The 15,410-nt window shown below is 38.8% G+C and overlaps 1 pseudogene; it reads left to right on the forward strand.

Annotated features, from left to right (window-relative positions):
* The first annotated feature begins 2,929 nt into the window (after positions 1 to 2,929).
* Positions 2,930 to 5,518, forward strand: LOC101011778 (annotated as a pseudogene).
* Positions 5,519 to 15,410: the final 9,892 nt, after the last annotated feature.

The following is a 15,410-nucleotide window of genomic DNA, read 5'->3' on the forward strand; positions in this document are numbered from 1 at the left end:
CTCATGCATAGAGGAGAAAGATAAAACTGGATTTGCCACCAACTGTGCCAAATCCAACATTTGGTCAGTTCTTTCAAGCACAAGCATTTTTCTGGACACTCAGCTCTGAGAGTGCAATCAAATGAAATTGATTTTGCTTCTGAATGAATCAACTTTATTTTGGGGGGCTTAAGTGGACTTGGCCTAGGTCAGCTTTTAGGCTGTATCCATTGGTAGATTTAAAAGGACCACTGAGTACATCCATATTTCAGTGTCCTTGGAGTGCTGATGTAAGAGGAAAAAGCAAGAAATGCAGGACATGGCTCCATCCTCAAAACCATTGCCACACAAGTGATTTTTTAACATTTTATTTATCCATATACTATCAGGAGAGGCAAATATATGGCAGACTCTAATAAACAGACCTAGTGAATAACATCAAACAACCAAACAGAAGGTTTTGGGTCATGAGGAAAAGCCAAAAATATCAATGAGGGCAACAGGCTCAGAAGAAAGGGGAAACCTGGGATCCATGTGGAGTTGAAGGGGGGAAAAAACAGGAAGTTGGGCTGTCGAACAAGTGACTCAACAGATATATATGCGCCTTCACTGAGTACGTTCAGAAATTCTTAGCTGATGCTGTACCCTTACACTTATACTCACCACACTCTTCCCAAGGAGAGAGTCAGGGATAGGACAGATTGCCAAATCCTGAAAGAAACATCATCCAAATGGGTAAAGACATCTTTCCAAACATTGGAAGTCCCAAATCACTTCTCTGCAATGTTCAGAAAGGTTTACTCTGGAACACAAAAAGGTAGCAACTAATTCCAGCTTTCATATCTGAGCACTATAATTTCTATATTCCCCTGGGAGTTATGCTATCACCATTTTATTTTATTGCTATGTTTGGTTTTACGCTCAGCATGAAAACCTAAGACTTCATGCCACCAAATTCCTTGGTACTGATTCACTATTTTATACCTCAGCTAACCCCTCTGGGAAAAGTACTATTGAGATATATCCTGTTTGAGAGAGCTATGATTTTACTAATCAACATAAAGCCCATTGCTGAACAGAAGACATGTATTTGAGTGTGTTTATTATGCATCCTTGGCATAAGTGTAAAATTTTGTATACAATAAGGACTGAGGAAAGTGTTAGTTCATTCAGAAAGTCAGTCAAAAACAGTTGTTGATTTCAAACAGTGAGAACAACTGAATGAGGTAGGGAATTTAAATGAATTGTTTGAAATTTCATCAATGGGGTGCATTTAATGACAGTGGGAGCATGCGTAAAGGAAACTTAATTATATTTAGCTCACCTTCTTGAAATGGAGGTCTAAAACCAGAATGATATAATATGTATTTTAAGCAGTCGGTAAAAGGAAATATAATTTTAAAAATGATATTATGCTATTATGCTTAATTCTGATTGGAATACAACAGGGAAAACATATTTAGATCTAGGTTCCTCATTTTAGCAAACATAAATATTCATAGGAAAGTGTCCAGGGTAGTGAAGTATTCAGAAATGGCACCACATGAGGAATGGGGAGGGCATTTACCTAATTTTAATCCTGGGAGGACGGCTTCATGAAAGTAGTATCCTTGAATGACTGAAGAACTGCTTTGTGGCTGCAAACTCATTCTATGTTGTTCTACGAGGGCAGAAACCATGAATAAATGAGCACAATAATAGGGTTTCTAAGCTGCTAGAACTGCCCAGTGATGGAATCAGTGTGGCAGAAGCAGAACAATGTGGGACAAGAAAGGGAAATAGTTCAAAGAGTAAGGAACTGAATGAAGAATCATATTGCAGACAAGACCCAAATCTCTACATAAATGGAATCAAAACCAGGGGAACTTTTTTTCCCAATAGAGTTTATTTTTTCAGAACAGTTACAGGTGTACAAAAAAATTAAGACCGTATACAGAGTTCTGGTATACCCCACACCCAGTTTCCCTTATTAGCCACTTAACTTTTGTTACAATTAATGAACCAACATTGAGACCATATTTTTAATAACTGAAAGTTTATAGTTACTCAGATTTGCTTAGTTTTTCCTTATGTCCTTTTGCTGTCCCAGGATCCTATCCAAGATACTACCTTACACTCACATCATGTCCCTTTAGGATCCTCTTAGCTATGAAAACTTCTCTTGCTTTTCTCGTTTTTGATGACCTTGACAGTTTTGAATACTGGTCAGATATTTTGTAGGATGCCTCTCAAATTGGATCTGTCTGTTATCTTTCCTCACAATTAGACTGAGATTGTGGGCTTTGGGGGGAAAACCACAGAGGTAAAGTGCCATTTTCATCACATTTTATCAACATGGTTTCTCACTGCTGATGTTGGCCCTGATCACCTGGCCATGGGTGTTTTGTTGGGTTTCTTCACTGTAAAGTTACTCTTTCCCTCCTTCCTTCATTTCCATGCTGTACTCTTTGAAAGGACGTCACTATGAGAAGCCTACAATTAAAGAGTACAGATTTATGCTCCCCTTCTTAAGAATGGAGTATGGAAACCATCATTCTCAGCAAACTAACACAAAAACAGAAAACCAAACACCACGTGTTCTCACTCATAAGTGGAAGTTGAACAATGAGAACACATGGACACAGGGAGGGGAACATCACACACTGGGGCCTGTTGGGGGGTGGGGGGCAAGGGGAGGGATAGCATTGGGAGAAATACCTAGTGTGGGTCAGGGGTTGATGGGTGCAGCAAACCACCATGGCACATGTATACCTATGGAACAAACCTGCACATTCTGCACATGTACCCCAGAACTTAAAGTATAATAATAAAAGTTTGTTTAAAAAAATGCTCCCGGAAGTGAGATGCACGGTGGCTATTTTCCCTTCTGTCAGATCTTGATGAATAAAGCAGTCATAATTCATCTCTAGAAAGGTTATTTATACCCTGGCATTTGAAATGCTTTTAATTTAGAATAGTAGTAAAAAAGGAAAAAGAAAAAGGAAATAATGATGGAATACCAGACCAAGGGAATTCCTTGGATTTTTCTGAACATTGTAACCAACTTGAATTTTTGGAAACATATGGACACCTTATTCCTACTGGTACTCAAAGTCTTTGGGTAGGCAGTTCTGATGAAGACAAGGAGCAAGATGAAAAAAATGAAGAGTGGTATCAGTTGCAAGAAAAAAAAAAAAGGGAAAAAGACCCAAGCAAATTGTTTCTTTGGGCTGCTGAAAAAAATCGGCTTACTACAGTGCGGAGATTACTTTCTGAAAAGGTCGCTCATGTGAACACTAGAGATGAAGATGAGTATACCCCTCTTCATCGTGCAGCCTACAGTGGACACTTAGATATTGTCCAGGAGCTCATTGCGCAGGGAGCAGATGCTCATGCAGTGACTGTGGATGGCTGCACGCCCGTGCACAGTGCTTGTAAGTAGAATAATACAAGTGGCTTCTTTCTTACTGCAGCATGATGCAGATATCAATGCCCAAACAAAAGGCCTCTTGGCCCCCTTGCATCTTGCTGCTGGGAACAGAGACAGCAAGGATATCCTAGAACTCCTCCTGGTGAGTTGTTACATCAAGCCAGGGCTGAAAAACAACTTGGAAGAAACTGCATTTGATATTGCCAGGAGGACAAGTATCTATCATTACCTCTTTGAAACTGTGGAAGGCTGTACCAATTCTTCACCTCAGTCTTAACAGTTCTAGTAATTTTCTTAAGTTTCTAAGTACCAGTGCTTTCTTTGTGTGAGATGTAAAGTATTCCCATAATCAAAGTTGACATTAAACATCTTACTACAAAAATTCAGTGGTTTTCGTTATAATGTTCTTCCAAGTGAATTGCCTGACTTTGATGTCAAAATGTATTTGAAAGTTGTTTGCATACATCACTAATGATTAAAAAGAATGGAGTATCTACATGATTCACTTGGAATTCTTTTGAAAGGGACATTTGTTTCTTCTCCATCAATTATTTATTTAGTCATTTTCAGTGTGGACTTATGGATATTTATGTTACACTTTGGGTTATAACCCAATACTACTGTATTTTGTTGTTCAAATTGTTCCGGCTTTGACCATTAGAAGTTCTTGCAGTTGGGTTCTGTGTCCCTCTGTTCCTCTGACATAAACCCATCATTGTAAGTTTCTTTTAAGTTTTAAGCACTTCCTTACTTTATGATATTACAAGATGCTCGAGGCTCATCTTGTTTGTTTCCTGCCCCAATACTGTAATCAGCCATTTTTCCAAGGAATCCTGGTTCTTTTTAAAGGTTCCTGTAATTGTATTATAGACCAAGATCTGGATTCTAGGTGTGTTCATTGCTGCTGGGATGCTGTTTTTCTTAGCCCCTCGCTGCTACCAGAACAAGGAAATACATACGTATATACTAAATTATGAATATACATTTATCCATAAATATTTCTGTATCTGTATTAAGCTAAATATAAATTCATACTGATGTCTCCAACTGTAATGAGTTGCCACAGGGACCATTCCATGCTTATCTATAACCCCTTGCTTATCTGTAGCCCCCTTCTTTAACAGTGAGGAACCTGGCTCCCACGCTTCTACTGTACATTTACTTAATTGCTAAGTTGCAGTATACATGTGTAGCAGTATCTGGATTATTAATCTGTTCCCCATAAGAAACAATTTTATCAAACAGCATACAGTGCTTATTTGAGTCCCTTTTGACTTTAGTCTTACAGACTTTACTTCTAGACTAAAGTTACATGGGTCATTACCTATTCTACCCCCTTCAGTGCTGTAGTTTTTTATATTTGTGATAACAATCAGTCTCTTATCACAGTCTGAATTCCTTCCTGGGATTCCTGGAGCTCCTAATGTTTTTTGTTTGTTTGTTTGTCTACATTAAAGTTCTCTCTTTGTGCTATAAAATTCTATAAACTTTGAAAATAATGTCATGTATCTAACATTATAGTATCATGCAGAATAGTTGTATTATCCTAAAGATCTGTTGTGTTTCACCTGTTTAACCCTCTACCCCTCCCCCGAACCGTGAATCTGTTACTACCTCTATATAGTTTGTCTTTTTCAGAATATCATGTAATTGGAATCATACAGTGTGTGGTCTTTTCAGACTGACTTCTTTCACTTAGCAATATGCATTTAAAGTCTATCCGTAGCCTTTTGTGGCTTGATAGCTCATCTCTTTTTAATCAGTGAATAAATATCTATTCACCTATTGAATGACCTCTTTGTGGCTTCCAGTGTTTGTTGATTATGAATAAAGCTGCAGTAAACACTTGCTTGCAAGATTTTCTGTGGCAATAAGTCTTTAAATAGGAAGATGATGGCTGAATTATATGGTAAGACTATGTTTAGCTTTGTAAAACATTGACAAACTGTTTTCCAACATGACATTTTTCGTCCCCATCAGTAATGAATGAGAACTTTTGCTGCTTGACCAGGTTTTCTTTTTGGGGTTGTTTGTTTGCCATTTAAGTAGGTGTGTTGTAGTATCTCATTGGTTTAATGTAAAGTTCCTTGATGACAAATAATTTTGAATTTTTTTCACATGGTTATTTTTTATCTGAATATCTTCTTTGATGATGTGTCTATTCAGATCTTTTTTTTTTTTCATCATGTTGGCCAGGCTGGTCTCAAACTCCTGACTTCAGGTGATCCACCCACCTCGGCCTCCCAAAGTGCTGGGATTACAAGCATGAGCCACTATGCCCAGCCCCAGATCTTTTGCCCATTTTTAAATTGTGTTGTTTGTTTTCCTATTGTTGAGCTTCAAGTGTATTTGCATTTTGGATGTAAGTCCTTTATCACACACGTGTTTTGTAAATGTTTTCTCCCAGTCCGTTGCTATCTTTACTTTTTTTTTTTTTTTTGAGATGGAGTCTCACTCTGTCACCCAGGCTGGAGTGCAGTTGTGCGATCTCAGCTCACTGCAACCTCTGCCTCCTGGGTTCAAGCAAGTCTCCTGCCTCAGCCTCCAGAGTAGCTGGGACTACAGGTGCACCACCAGGCCCAGTTAATTTTTTTTTTTTTTTCGGAAGAGACAGGGTTTTACCATGTTGGCCGGGATGGTCTCGATCTCCTGACCTCGTGATCTGCCCACCATGGCCTCCCAAACTGCTGGGATTACAGGCATGAGCCACCATGCCTGGCCTTCATTCTTTTAATGGTGTCTTTCACAGAGTAAAAGATTTTAACTTTTTTACAACTTATCAAATTTTTTCTTTCATGGATCATGCTTTTTTATTACCTCTAATCACCAAACCCAAGGTCACCTAGATTTTCTTCTGTATTTTCCTCTAGAAGCTGTATAATTTTGCAATTTATATTTAGGTCTACAGTTCATTTATTTAAGTTCATTTATTTAAGTGGTCATTTCTAGATTTTTTTGAATTTTGATATTCAATTGTTCCAGTACCATTTGTTGAAATGGCTATTTTTTCTCCATTGAATTTCTGCATTTTATATTTGTATATTCCTTCTTGTACAATGAGAATGAATAGTCTGTAAATAGGCATAATGAGAACTCAGGTTCTCAGTATCAATATAGTTACTCATTGCTCAAGTTCACAATACAATGATTAGTGCTTTCAAAGTTACTACTCCAATACTACTATCAAAACAAATCTTCTAAATAGAGTTCAAGGTTTCTTTGTTGTTCTTTTTGTCCTTAAAATAAATCTCAGCAATTGTGTCTAGTGATATATTCAAGAGTTACTTGGACAAATCCTGGTTTTCTTTTCTATGCTTTTGATAGCTATTTGATATTAACATAGGATCAATAGTCTGTGTGTAAATTTCTTTTTAGCTTTCCTCCATCTTTATTAATTTATTTTTATTATTTAGCATATGTGAAACATTAACATGGAATCAAAAGAAAACTAGAAAAAGGATATACTTGGAAAGACTCCAATTTCTTCCGTCACTCCTGTACTGTATTCCTACCCATTCTCGTACATTACTAGTTACTTGTTACAGTAAGGTTTATTTGACCCCTCCAAATTTCATGTTGAAATTTGATTCTCAATGTTGGTGGTGGGCTTAATGGGAAGTGTTTGGGTCATGGGAATAGATCCCTCATGAATAGATTAATGCCCTCCTTGGGTGGTGGGGGTGAGGGAGTTCTCATGCTATTAGTTTCCTCAAGAGCTGATTGTCAAAAAGAGACTGGTGTCTCTCCCTGCTCTTTCTTGCTTCCTCTTTCACCATATGATCCCTGCACATTCTGGCTCCCATTCACCTTCCACCATGAGTAGAAGGAGTCTGAGGACCTCAACAGAAGCAGATGCTGGCGCCATGCTTTTTATGCAGCCTGGAGAACCATTAGCCAAACAAATGTATTTTCTTTATAAATTTTCCAGCCTAGGTATTCCTTTATAGCAGCACAAATGGACTAAGACATTAGGTAACTAATTTTATTGGTTTCTGGTTTATTCTTCCTGTGTTTCTTTTTGCAAAATAGCACACACACACACACACACACACACACACACGCACGCACGCACACTCATTATTTTTTAAATTCTCTGGATTCTTTAAAAGTATTTAATTGTTTAGAGCAGTTTTGGGCTCACAGCAAAATTGAGAGAATGATACAATGATAGCGAGATTTCCCATATATCCACTGCCCCTACACATGCAACATCCCTCAGTATCAACATCCTCATCAGAATGGTTTATTTGTTAAAATTGGTGAACACATTATAATCATTCAAAGTCTATAGTTTGCATTAGGGTTCACTCTTGGTGTTTTACTTTCTATGGTTTTGGACAAGTGTATAATGATATGTGTCCACCATTATAGTATCTTATGGAGTGTTTTCACTGCTCTAACACTTTTACATGCTCTGCCTATTCATCCCCTCCACCTCCAACTCCTGGAAACCACTAATCTTTCTACTGTCTTCATAGTTTTATCTTTTCCAGAATGCCATGTAGTTGGAATCATAAAATATGTAACCTTTTCAGATTGGTTTCTTTAGTGAATATTATGCATTTAAGGTTCCTCTGTATCTTTTCATGCCTTGATGCTTGTTTTTTTTCTTTTTCTTTTTTTTTTTTAAACACTTAATAATACTCCATTGTCTGGATGTACCATAGTTGACTTACCCATTTGCCTACTGAAGGACATCTAGGTTCTTTCTAAATTTTGGCAGTTATAAATAAACCTGCTTTAAACATCCATTTGCAAGTTCTTGTGTGGACATAAGTTTTCAGCTCCTTTGGGCAAACACCAAGGAAATTTATTTTAACATAAACAGTAAAATACTATATATAATTTTTTGCATTGTGCTTCTTTTCACTTAAAGATACATATTCTGGAAATTATGACAGATCATTTCGCAAATATCATCCTTATTTATTTCTACAGATGCATATCATTTCACCGTATGAAAACACCAACAGTATTTTATGACTAGACATTTCATTCATTCTAATATTTTGCTATAATAAATAACTCTTCAATGAATAATATTGCTCATATGAGTGGTTTTAATATTATTGAGAATCAATCTTCAGGGTAAATCCTTAGAAGTGAGATTGTTAAATCAAAGTGTTTCTCAGCCTTTTTCCTCCCTTGACATGAATGCTTAGACCCAATTTTGAAAGCAGAGTTTTTTGTTTGTTTGTTTTGCTTTGCCTTTGTATTATAGAGGGGTGGGGGAGAATACAAGAATATTTTGTTTATGCAAAATTGTCAAGGCTGAGGCAATGGAGAACTAAACTTTTAAGTGTATTAACTTATCTCTGTATATAACAGCATCAAGAGGCAGGCCCCAGACTGGAAGTAAGAGGAAATTTGATTTATTCTTATTCTGGATCTAAGGAAAAAGACAAACAAAAACGAAGATTTAAATACCAGCCCGCTGCCACACCGCCAACTCCATAAGGTGCTATTCATACGTTATAAAATTGTAATAGTGTCTCCCAGCAGTTAGAGAACATGACAGCTCTGGGAACTTGGACTCTAGAAGGGAAAGGCCTGTTCAGACATTTGATATTTGGGCACTAAAGGGAAGGCGAACCTAGAGATGTCAGGAGCATCTGGACAACAACAACAGCAAAAGTTTGTTTCTGAGCAATTGGATGGATTCAACACAATTTAACTTTTATTTGGCGATACAGTATACAGGGTTTTTCAGGATACAAGCAAGCACTCAGCACTTGCTACATGCCATAGTCTATAATGTTAATTTCTTTGGCTAGTATTAACAAGTTTGTAAGTTAGGTGATATTCATATCCCCATTATCAAGATGGGGAAACTGAGATTCAGGGTGTTTTGTGTATTTTAGAACAACCAAAGTGCAGTTCAGCTACTTCTGCGCTATGTAGTTTTGGGTAATTTAGTTAACCTGAGACTCAGTCTCCTCAGTTGTAATAAGGGAGATAATTGGAATATTAGAACACAGTCTAGAGCAGTCTCAAACAGCAGCATCAACATCACCTAGCAACTTTTTAGAAATGCATATTCTCAGGCCCAACTACAGAATCAAAACTGGGCATGGTGGAGGAGGGGGTAGTTAGGACCCAGTCATTTATGTTTCCATGAGCCTTCTAGGTGATTCCAAAGCATGCTCAATTTGGAAGACTGGTGGTGTACAGTAAGGATATGGATTCTGGAGTCTGAGTCCATGGTTTTGAACCCTGGCATTGTTTCATTGTTATACTTATTGGTCGTGTTACTTTGCTCACTAAATCTCTAGTTACTTAATCCATCTGCATCCGAGTTCACTCATCTGTAAAATGGAAATAATAACTTATATCTGCTTTGTTGAGATTGTTATAAGGATTAAGTTGTGAATGTACATAAAACACAATAGTGTCTGGCACATACTGAGTGTTGTAGTGAGTACTTTATAGCTGTTTGTTAAACAGAATAAATAAAAATGAGGTTTGTTGGGGGAATTTGGGTAATGTATGTAAATTGTGCTTGGCACATAGTAAGTGCTCAACAAATGTTAACAATTATTGTCATTAGTAGCCATAATGTCCTAATAACTTGTTCTAAAGTCCCAGAGCCTCTAAGGGACAGAAATGAGCTTGGTGCATTTTATACCCTCAACTTACATACAGTGTAATCCACATGAACATAGTCTGTGTTTTCAAGGGGAGGTGAAAATAAAAAGTCCAAACTAAGCAGATAGGCATCAGAGTAGAACTAAACCCAGGAGCCCTGGGCAGTTGCAAATATTGCTGCAAGAAACTCGATGTTGGTCTCAGAGGGATGACATCAGTATGGGGGAAGCAGTGGAGGGAGGAGGCTGATGGCTGCTAGGTCAGAATTGAAAGGGACACACCATTTCAGCTGGAAACACTCAAAACATCATTATTTCGAAATTGCCGAGCAAATTCAATGGCTGGTATTGCTATGCTAATGTGTTAATAATATTTCTGCAGTTAGAGACAAGCCTGGGCTGTTAGCATTCAAGGCCACTTAAATTTTAAAGAGTCATTTTATGGAAAGTTTTAATTAGCTCTGGATTGTAACTAACATTCTCTTTAAAACTGTTGTGGGCGTTTGATGAGGTCTGAGTTCCAGTGGATGGAAATGAGAGCTGGATTTTACTCATTGCTCTCACAGTCTGTCCAAGGCAGTTCATCTTTTCAGGGCCTCAGCATGAGTGCTGTGTAGCCAGGCATTACGCCCACCAGAGGATTCAGGCCTTCATGTCCTCTCATCCTCTGTGCAAAAGGAAAAGGGAGCTGAGCCCTTCAAGGGGGAAGGTATTTCTGATCCTTGACTGCAACCCCTGCTTCCCTCCTGCTGCAGCTTACACCTCTTCTTCTGAAGCCCAGATGCCCTGCCTATCCCTCAGGACAGTCTCCCGAGCACAGCTGCACACTCCAGCTTCATGCTGTCCCCTCTTATCTCCCTCCTAAACTCCTACCTAGCAGGCCCAGCTGTTCATCTTTCTTCTTTGCAGCATGGTGCAGTGGGACTAACAGCAGGATTCTGGTGGACTTAGGTTTGAAAACTGGCTTTGCCACATATAAGCTATATACCTTAGGCTCATTAATTCTCAGACTCAGTTTTTTCATCTATAAAATGGGAAAAAAACACCTAACAATGTTACTGTGATGATACTCAGTAGCAAGTATTCAAGGAGAATTTTATCATCATCTAATCACTTCCAACCATTCTAACATTTACTTCGGTTCTGCCTGTGTCCTTAAATTATTCCATCATGTCCTCCCTTTAATCCCTGAGAAGAAGGATCTGGATGACTTCTTTGAGTACTCTCCTACTGCTCCCCCTACCTAGTTCCCTGCACACTAATCAAATTTCCCTGGTGACTGGCAGACCTGGGCACAGGACATGAGCATCCTTGCTCATGGTGGAATTGGAGGATTATAAAATGACTTTAATGGTGTAGCACTTAAGAGGAAAGAAAAATAATCAATCAAATTTGAGATCTAGAACTTTATGATCCATGCTGACTCAGGTGATGGAGGAAGCCCAGGTGTGAGAAATCACTGGTGCCATTTCTGCAGCTGTTTATGTTACTCGAGGGTCAGAGAAGCTAGCAGGAAGTCAAGGGATTTGGAGGAAGTAAAATGAATCTCAACCACACCTATGATTGAGCAGGGGGAAGCAGAGAGCCAAATAAATAAGTGAGTAAATGGAAATCAACCAGTAGGGAATGTTGTGGCCTCTGACAGCTGTCATGAATGAGATCCTGAGGCTTTGACTGGTAGAGCAGAAAGAAGGGAAAGCCAGGATGGGGACAGCAAAAGACAGGGAGCATTAAAGCTCACTCCCGGTTGGTATCTTTGAAGGAGCTCGCTGGGCTGTGTGTGTTTAGTAACCATCCTTGAGCTTCTTCCCTGCAGTGGACCACCTCCCACCTTGTGACTGGCTGCCCATTTCTGGCCATCTGCCCATCTTTTTTCCTACTGGGCTATGAGTTCCTTGGGACCTAGAGCTCTGATTTTTTTTTTTTTTTTTTAGGTTTTGAATTCTGGGTGTCTACTCTGTACCTGGACCATAATGAGGAAACTCTAAATGGAAATATAAAAAGAATATGATCTTTGGAATTATCCAGACCTCAGTTTGAATTCAGGCCCCAGCGTCTGTCTGCTTGTCTAGTTATATCAGAGAAGTCACTTCACCTCTTGGCTTTTTCTTATCTGTAAAATGGCCAAAACGAGGCTTATCTTTCAGCTGTGAGATTTCTCTCTTGAGGCCCATGTAACGTATTACCTGCTCGTGAATGGCAGTTATTTGGTGCTCAATCACATTGGTGGCTCAGGTAAGGTCTTGGCCTAGAACATCCAGTGATTTCAAGGGATAACAACTAAACCCAAATGACAAAAGCTCTTCTATTTTGCAGCTAATTTAATCCAACCATATTTAGCTAATTCAATCTGTTCTCATTCACCAATGGATAAATTGTGCTCATCTTAGGCTTAACCATGCAACTAATATGGTTTTGAGATAGATTGATTAACAAAGCCCTAATTGAGGATAAATAAATGAGATAAATCTGTAAGTCTATAAGATCAACCAGCAGTCCAGAAACAACCAGTGGCAATATTCAGTCACCTGCTTTATTTAGCAATATTTCAACCAATACTTATCGTGTGTCTACTCTGTGCGTGCCAGGGATAAGACTATATCCTGTGTCAAAGCTGGATATTAAGAGAATATTAACTCAGCTATAGTCAGTCTGAGTAAAATATAAGAACTCTGATCACTGTGGGATCAGAGTTAGAGAAGAAAGTGTAAGGCCAGAGACAGAGCCAAACTGAGAGGGGGACCAAAAACAAGGCCAAGAAGCCAGTATTGCAAATATTGCTGCAAGAAACTCGATGTTGGTTTCAGAGGTATGATATCAGTATGGGGGAAGCTGTGTGGGGAAGAGGCTGATGGCTGCTGGGTCAGAATGGAAAAGGATACTCCAGACACACTGGGAGTCAAGAGGATCTCAAACAGCTAACAGAAGTGAGGATAGAGCAGGAAGGGAGAAACAGAGATCTTAGAGTGATCAGTCTGAGACCAGCATCTTTGTGTGGTGGGGAGGAAGGGCAGGAATCAGAAGGGGGAAGAGTGAGCACACAGGCTTCTTTTATAGGCTGGCTGCATTCATGTATGTCTGAGTGAACTAACATAATTTATGAGGACCAAATAGATGTAGATTTGTTAGAATCACCACAAAATGGTACATTCTTGAGCTGTTGACTTTACAGCTCTGAGCCTATCTGTCCTTCCTGCAGAGAGTGAGAAACTGCACAGACAAGCAAATATGTGCCTATTTTCTTTCATTTTAACTGTGGCCTCAGCACTACGCCCATGTTGTCTAAATTTACTGCACACCCTATTTTCTGAGCAGGGCCATCTCACATACTTGCTTTGCTTCCTGAAATTGGATTTCCTGACATTGGCCCTGTTTCTTTTCCAACTTGCACAAAAACTCAGGGTCTACTTTATTGTCCAATTCAAATTGGGCTTATCATCCTTTTCCTAGTAAAAGTATTTATCAGTCTTTGCCCAAAACATGACACCTCTGTCCCCTCTGGCAACTATGGCTAAAAACAGCGATGGGGCATGTGATGGATAATTTTATGTCAACTTGACTGGGCTCACGGTTGCCCAGATGGCTGGCAAGCATTATTTCTGGGTATGTCTATGTGGGTGTTTCCAGAAGAGATGAGCATTTGAATCAATAGACTGAGTAAAGAAGATCTGCCTTCACTATGGGGGTGAGCATCATCCAATCCACTGAGGGCCAACATAGAACAAAAAGGCAGAGGAAAGGAAATCTGCTCTTTCTGCCTGAGCTGAGCAATCCTTCTTCTCCTGCCCTTGGACATTAGCACTCCTGGTTCTCAGGCCTCCAGACTCAGACCAAGCCTTACATCTTTGACTCCTGGTTCTCAAGCCTTTGGGTTGGGCTTGGGCTGGAGCCACATCACTGGCTTTTCTGGGTCTTCAGCTTGCAGACAGCAGACCATGGGACTTCTTGGCCTCTATAATTGCATGAACAAAAACCTTCATAAGAAATCTCTTTATATTAATATATTTATATTAATATATAAATTATATGACTTTATATTAATATATAAATCTTATTTGTTCTATTTCTCTGAAGAAGCCTGACTAATACAGGGCAGAAGACTCTGCATCTTCCCCAGATGGTTTTAAATGAGTTTTAATCACCCCTTTCCACCCTCATGCAAACATAGCTCAGGCAAGGAGTTTGAACCTGCAATGCATTTTTTTTTTCTCCTTTTATGTAATCAGTTGATATTTTCCTATGTCAGCCCTTGGGTAGATTTGCTTCACTCATTAGCTAACAGAGATTATTTTACCTACATAGGATCTTTACATCTCAGGTTCTTAGTCTTGCCCAGAGGGCTGTCTGCTATTTAAAGGAAATAGTGTGTTGTATGATCCCAAATTGCTGTCTTCAGTTCTGGAAACTAAGGTTTGGGAAGGGCTGTTGGTTCAGGATGGTCCCGATAAAAGTTCCATGAGAAAATAAAAGTATGCTCCAATGATATGTCTTGGAATTCAGTTGGCTTCTGAATATATCCTAAATTTCTTTTGATGTGTGACTTGGTTATACTTAGTTGAGAATGTTGTTGACCGGAAATTATATTCCACTATTGAAATGCTGATGGCACTCAGGGAACTGGTGGGATCCTAGGAAAAGGTTGAGAGAAGGCCTAGAACTCTCTAATTCTTCACACTTTTTGAGCTTTTGTTTTCTTCTATAAAAAAGAAGTAACTTCCCTTCTTGAGTCCCATTTTAGAAATGCCACCTATAAAAGAAAGTTTTTCTAATAGCAGATCAGTTTCCCAATTAACTGTGTTTACATCAGAATCAAAGTGAAAGTAAAGGGAGAAAGAGGTCATTAGTTTGCAAGGAAGTCAGTGTCTTCCTCATCCGACTTCAGCTCTGAAGGCTATACCAGCCCCAGAAGCAGCTGACTCATAGAGGGACACTTGTATAGCCTCATAGATGTTAGATATCAGCCATTAATGCCACCTATTTAATTATACTGAAAAAAAGAAGGAACTTGCTCTCCTAAGTCATCTGTCATGGAGAGTTTGAGGAACAATAAAACTCACAGCAAAACATTTTCTTAGTGGGTCTACCTAGTGGATGGGCATTTGGAATCCTCTCACATGTACCTTAACCCCTTTGCTTTGAGTTATAAGGCAACTCCTTGAACAAAAGATTTGTCAGTGCCTTTTTTTAAGCTAATTATTGAAGTTGTCCCCATGACTGTTCCCTCTCAACTGCTGAAAAACATTCTAACAATACTGTCTCTCAGCTCATATACTTCTAATCTAAACTCAGAATACATTTTTAGAATAAGTATGTTTAGAAGTAGGTTTTTGACATTTTTTCAGTTAGAATTTGTAACATTTTTTTCTGTGTCAAATGCACAATGGCAGAATGTACCCCTAATCTCAAGAAGACTCATTAAAAACTTCCATCTTGATACA

This window comes from Papio anubis, chromosome 5 (assembly GCF_008728515.1).
Source record: "Papio anubis isolate 15944 chromosome 5, Panubis1.0, whole genome shotgun sequence".
Lineage (NCBI taxonomy): Eukaryota > Metazoa > Chordata > Mammalia > Primates > Cercopithecidae > Papio > Papio anubis.